At 34.2% G+C, this 6,670-nt stretch overlaps 1 pseudogene; it reads right to left on the bottom strand.

Moving 5' to 3' along the window:
- Positions 1 to 461: 461 nt before the first annotated feature.
- Positions 462 to 4,182, bottom strand: LOC113320142 (annotated as a pseudogene).
- Positions 4,183 to 6,670: the final 2,488 nt, after the last annotated feature.

Raw genomic sequence — 6,670 nt, 5'->3', positions numbered from 1 at the left:
TAGTTTCCCCCATTTGTTTTATAATGTTCCAAGATTTAAGTTTCAGTTTTCTATAGGGACTACCATAAAAGCAGGTGAGAACCCAGCTGCTGTTATCTATAGGGTCAGATATTGTAGCATTAATATGATTAAAGGCATGGTCTTCTATTATGATGTTAACATTGTTTTTCCAAATGAGGCATAAGCCCCCAGCAGATCCCCTAGGGGGAACTATGAAGTAGTTGTGAACATTTAGCATTTTTGATATTTTTTTCATCTCAGTAGTTTGCTACTTAGTTTCCGAAAGAAAAAGAATATCAGGATTTTTTTATTTAAGATGTCAAGTAGGTTGTTTCCAGTTTCTAGTTTCCCTAGGCCTTGGCAATTCCATGCTATCATATTTATAAACTCCCAAAAGTAGGAGATTGCAAGATATCTAAATTCAACTAGCACAATATATTTATAAGTTCCACATTGCAATCTTAACAATACTGCTAGTTTTCTATCATGATAGTAAACAAGGATAAGACAGTACTTGAGATGTTCCACATTATTGCATTCAACATTTAGAACACAAGAGTCAAAGACTGTGTGAAGGTAGACAGTATATTTATTGGGTTTACTGACAGCATTTCTAGATTTACTAGACAACAGTATGGGGTTCAGGTTTACCTCTTTGTATCTTGACAAGCCTTTCAAAGTATGTAAATGAAACAAGTCACCAGCATGGTTAGATTCTGAATCTATCTTCTCAACCCTTGATAGATGTACCTTAGTTTTGGTCAGCTGACTGGTTTGTGCAGTTCCTTGAATCCCTGGTTTTCTCATCAATTTTCTTTTTTCCCAGTTACAGCAGCTTGTACCTTGGGTCAGTCGATAGTGCATTAGTCTTGAGAGAGATTTTAATTGTCCTTTGCAGAATTTAAAGAACTTCATAATTCAGCTAAGAGATATAAGGAGTATGAACAAAATAAAACTTTCAATGGATAATAGCTAATGAATCAACAGAGCAACTGGGAACGATCAACAGAGCAACTGGGAACGATTCAAATTAAAAAAATCAGAGACGAACAAAATTTCAGTAATAAAAGATTAATGAAATTAGAAATAGAAATTTCAGTAATAAAATTAGAAATTAAAATTCAGTTAGAAGTAAACAAGGGATTAAAGAATAATGATTGAATCTGAAGCAAGATTAGAGAAATGAAAAACAAAAGAGAGGAAGGTATAGAAGAAGATAAGAGAAGAAAGCTTCTGATTCTTCGATTCAGTAGGTAGCAGGTCCCAAAACTTCTTTGGATCCCAGAACTAAAGAAGGGGACTTTTGATTATGATTCTTACTTGGGTCTTTTGAATTTTTTGATTTGTGTCTTCTGAATCTAGTGTCTTCTGTAAATTGAATCTTTGGTGTCAATTGTAACTTAGGGTTTGGTGTCTTTTGTAACTTTAGGTCTTAGAAATTGGTGTCTTTTGTAATTTTAGGTCTTAGAAATTGGATTGAATCATCAGGAAAGGAACTGAAATTCCGATGATTTTAGTCACTAGGGTTAATAGTTCTGAGATGGGTTTTGGATAAAGAGATAAAATAAAGTATTAATGGTGGTTTTCGGTGATTTCCACCGTCGACGACGGTGGATACTGGCTAGATTTGGGTGTTTGCAGGCTAAGCAGTGGTGGTTACTGGTAACATAACGGTGTTTTTTAGTGGGTCTTGATTAATGTCTGAAAACGACACACAAAAACACAGCCATCGTAAGAATAGCCGAGTAAAGGAGGCTTTATGTGTTATACTTTATACTATAACACTAAATGAGGCTTTTATGTTATGTTAGTTTCAACTTAAATTACTCTAAAAATTCAAAAAATGAAAAACTCGAGCTGCAATTTTAAGCTGCAAATCCGAAGAGGAGCAAGTCCAGAGCAAAAGCAAAGTCACACAAATGGATTGGAGACACTGAAAGAAAATCTAAATAAACAAGTTTTTAGTTACAGAATTCAAGATTACAGTACAAGCTGGGACCCAAAGTTTAAACTAGATGCGGTCAGACTTGCTATCATCCTCTGACGTCTCATCCCCTCCATGCCTGAAACAAAAGACACCAATGCAATATTCTTAGAGAGAAATGGAGATGATAAATGTTTTCTAGTATAGCTTTTTAACAAAAAGGATCATTACAAAACATTAGCTGAACACGCGTACCGCCAAGATGTCGAAAGATTTTGTGCTTTTCTATCCAACTGGATGTTTTCCAAGGCGTGTGATGCTCGAATTACATCCTCCGACATTTCGTCGCTGTCGTATCTCCAATTATACTCATCTTTCCTATTACCAGGCATAGAAGAACCTCCTCTCCTATCTGAAACACGGAAAATCCAAAGAAAAATAAATTTCCAGTAACCAGCTATGACCGTAAGAACAAAAATTAGATAAGAAATTTCATCTTACCCGGCATATGGGAAGCAGGAAACATCTTGCGTATCCACAAAATGAGATGCATCCAACGGAAGTGGCAAACAAAGACACATTAGTCAATAATAGAACTCGAGAAAGAGAACTTAATCATTTCATTATTTACAATACATTCCTAAGAGATGATGAATTTATTCATAATATATTAGGAGTGGCAATCAAGGTACCTTTCTAATGAAGGTAAGCCTCCAGAAACAGATGATGAAGATGATGAGGTTCGACGGACATTCCTTGGATCCAAATTGGATAAGGACTCAGAGTCAGGAGTCATTGATCTTCTTCCAGAACCCCTTGCTTGAGAATATTCCTGTGAAAGCATAAAATCAGAAGCAATTAGTCATCCCTAAACAATTCTTCTATCAAGTAGAGTTACCACATTATTAAACACCATATTCATCATCCTAATCAAACATCAGGTACGAATATACTGTAATCTTGTTAGACTTGCAAAGAATTGAAACCAAACCTCAAACTTCAGAAACCCTCCAAGTACATCCAAAAGCAAAGGGTTTCTCGATTCCTGTTAAGATCATACCCATACTTACTACAAAAATCCCTCAACTCAGCTTTCCAGAAATCCTTTTCCTGAACACAAAACCCATTAACAAAAAAGAAACTTAAGCAAATATTCCAACCAATGGATTTACAGAAATCAACCAACATTTACATTATTTTAAATTACATCATTACATGATTACCAAATTGCACTCAGGCAGATAAACTTTAAGGCTGTGGTTCAATTGTGCCCAATCCAAGTAATCAGCTATTAGTGCGGTAAGTAGCCTCCCTGCGCGCATTGTGCTAAAGCAATGAAATACTTACGTACAAGAGAAGTTGTGTATTTGAATGCATGCCGAATTCTTATCACCATTCAAGAAAAGTTTGCCACCGATTCAGGATATAAGTGGCAAAAAGATATTTTCAGAAAAACAACTAATCAGAGGCGTTACCTGAAGGAGAAGCATGAAGTTGCTTTGCACGTTCATTACAGCTACCAAGTAATGCAGGAGGTACACCATCATCATTTTCAGTTACCTTATCTTCTTCCTCGATGGCCTCAAATACGCTAGCCCTTAGCTCGGCCTAACATAAAGTTCGAACAATGTAGAGGAATATACATAAAACAAGAAAATACTTGAAGCAAAACATATATCTGTCAACCAACGAATCACGGATTGGTGTTTAGCTATAAACGTCATATGTGGACGTAAGCTAACAACAAGCCAAGTTTGCATAACAACACATCATATTATGTTGCTGATTGTACTAAACTACAATACCTAATTTACACTCCCCCAACTATATTTAAATTACTTTCACTAAACATCGGAAGCCCACGTTTTTTCACTCTTTTTACTCGGTGAAAATTCTCCCAGAGTACATTTTAAACCTAAGAATTTCAGCACCTAGCCATCAAGATCAGATTTTCTTTCTTGAATTATAACAAACCCTAGCTCAAAAGTACAGAAATCCCACTTAATAAAGGTAAAAACAACGTACATTTCCTGAACAAACATTGAGAACTACACAATTAGAAAAATGGAATTGAAAATGTAAAGAATGAAGGTGATTCTTACCCTGATCTTGGCTAAGACACCTTTCTTTTCTAAAGTTCGAGTGACAAGGGTCTTGAGATCCATCATTTCCCTCGTATAATCATCCATTTTTAGTTATCTTCCGGGCTCAAATTTCCTAACCCAAAACCCTAATTTTGAGTTTTTGTGTGCTGTAAAGAGAGGACAGGGAAAGTAAGAGGAAGAAAAGAAATGACTTTTTCTTTTTCTTGTAGTCACCCCTGATTTCCACCCAAAATCTACTCCCTCCGTTCTTTTTTAATAGGCTGATTTTTTAAAATAAATGTTTCAAAAAAATAGTCCGGTTTCCTAATTGGAGAAGTTAAATGTTACTTTAGTTTTGTGGGACCACTTTTCTAACTTCTTTTGATGACAAGTGTCATGTGGACCATTTCACTATACTTCTTTTGCTGACAAGTGTCATGGGACCATTTCACTTCACTTCTTTTATTGACAAGTGTCATGAGGACCACTTTCAATGATTAGTTCTCTTAATTTCCTTAATTTTCTCTAAAAACAAAACCAGTCTATTAAAAAGGAACTAAGGGAGTAGAAAACTGTTCGAACTTCCGCGTGTTTGGTTGTTAACTAGTAACCCGTGCCACGCACCGGGTATAATGATGGAAACTGACCACCATTGGTGGGGCGGGGCGAAGTCCCACTCCCGTCCCAAAAGGATCCCAATTAACAGCTGCAGTGTTTAATGAAAATATCAATTATTATTGCAGCTGTGACCAAATTCACCGATTACATATTATTTGAGTTGGAGATTAAGAAATTCTCTTCAAAAAAAATAAAGAAGAAATACTTTTCAAAAATTATACCAACTTTTAAAATCAGTATGTAGTTTCTGACATTGTTAACAACAGGATTATTGGTGGTTAAATTAAAAATCACACTCGATGTAGTTGCATCAATATCTGATATTAGAAAAATATAAAATAACACGATATTGATATAAAATAGATTGTTAAATTTAAATAATGCAAAGCATACAAAGTTCTTTCCGTCAAAGAAGACGTAATGCACTGATATCTCTTTCTTCATAAAGCATATATTTGCGTTAAGAGTCGAGCAGCCAATCCAGCTGATCTTCCAGGTTCCAACTTCTTGTAGTTAAATGAAAAATAGCAGTCACCATATTGGTATCAATACCCGATATTGAAGACGCTGAAAAACTCATGATATTAATATAAAATCGATTGTAAACTTTAGATAGTGCAATCCATATGAAGTGCTTCCCGTCGAGGAAGATGTAATCAATAAAACACGCTGATATATCTTTATTCAGAAATCATATACTTGCATTAAGAATCAAATGATCAATTCAACTGCTCTTCTAGGCTCCAACGTCTTGTAGTTAAATATAAAATCACATAGTTTTATTGATATATGACATTGGACATACTTAAAAAAACACGATATTAATATTAGATTGATTGCCAACTATGAATAATACAAAGCATTTGAAGCGCTTCCCGTCAAACAAGATGTAATCAAGGAAATGTACTGATATATCTTTCTTCATATATAATATACTTGCATCAAGAATCAAACAGCCAATTCAACTTCTCTTCTAGGCTCCAACTTATTGTAGTTAAATGTAAATCACACACATTATATAGTTCTATTGATATATGACATTGGAGATATTAAAAAAAGAACACGATATTAATATAAGATAGGTTGTCAACTTTGAATGGTGCTAAGAATTTGAAGCGCTTCCCATGAAAGAAGATGTAATCAAGGAAATACGTGATATATCTTTCTTCAGAAATCACACATTTTCGTTAATAACCAAGAGATTAACTAAACTTCTCTTCCAGGCTCCAACTTCTTGTAGTTAGATGAAAATCACACTCATTATATTGGTATCAATATCTGACATTAGAGACATTAAAAAAAAGTTATTAATATAAAATAAATTGCCAACTCTAAATAGTACAAAATATATGAAGTGCTCCCCCCTCAAGAAAATTCACAGATATATCTTTCTTCTGAAATCATATATTTGTGCTAAGAATCAAATGGAAAATCCAACTGCTATTCTAGGCTCAAACTTCTTGTAGTTAAATATAAAATCACAGACACTATATAGTTGTATTGATATACGACATTAGATATAGTCAAAGAAACACGCTGTTAAAATAAAATAGATTATAACTCTGAATAATAGAAAGCGTATGAAGTGCTTCCCGTCAAAGAAGAAGTAATCAAGGAATGTACCGATATATCATTCTTCTGGAATCATATATTTGCATTCCGAATAAAGAGGCCAACTAAACTGCTCTTCCAGGATCCAACTTCTTGTAATTAAATGAAAATCACACTCATTATATTGGTGGAGATATTTGACATTCGACACTAGAAAAAAATCCATTAATATAAAATGGATTGCCAACTCCAAATAGTGAAAAACAGATGAAGTTCTTCCCGTCAAAGAAGATATAATCAAGGAAATACATTGATATATCCTTCTTCAGAAACTATATATTTGCGTTAAGAATCAAGCGCCCAATTCAAATGCCCTTCCAGGATCTAACTTCTTGTAGTTGAATGAAAACCACACTCATTATATTTGTATCAATATCGGATATTAGAGACACTAAAAAAAAACACGATATTAATATAAAATAGACTGTAAACT

This window comes from Papaver somniferum, chromosome 11 (genome assembly GCF_003573695.1).
Source record: "Papaver somniferum cultivar HN1 chromosome 11, ASM357369v1, whole genome shotgun sequence".
NCBI classification, from domain to species: Eukaryota; Viridiplantae; Streptophyta; class Magnoliopsida; order Ranunculales; family Papaveraceae; genus Papaver; species Papaver somniferum.
This window is presented reverse-complemented; position numbering and strand designations above follow the sequence as displayed.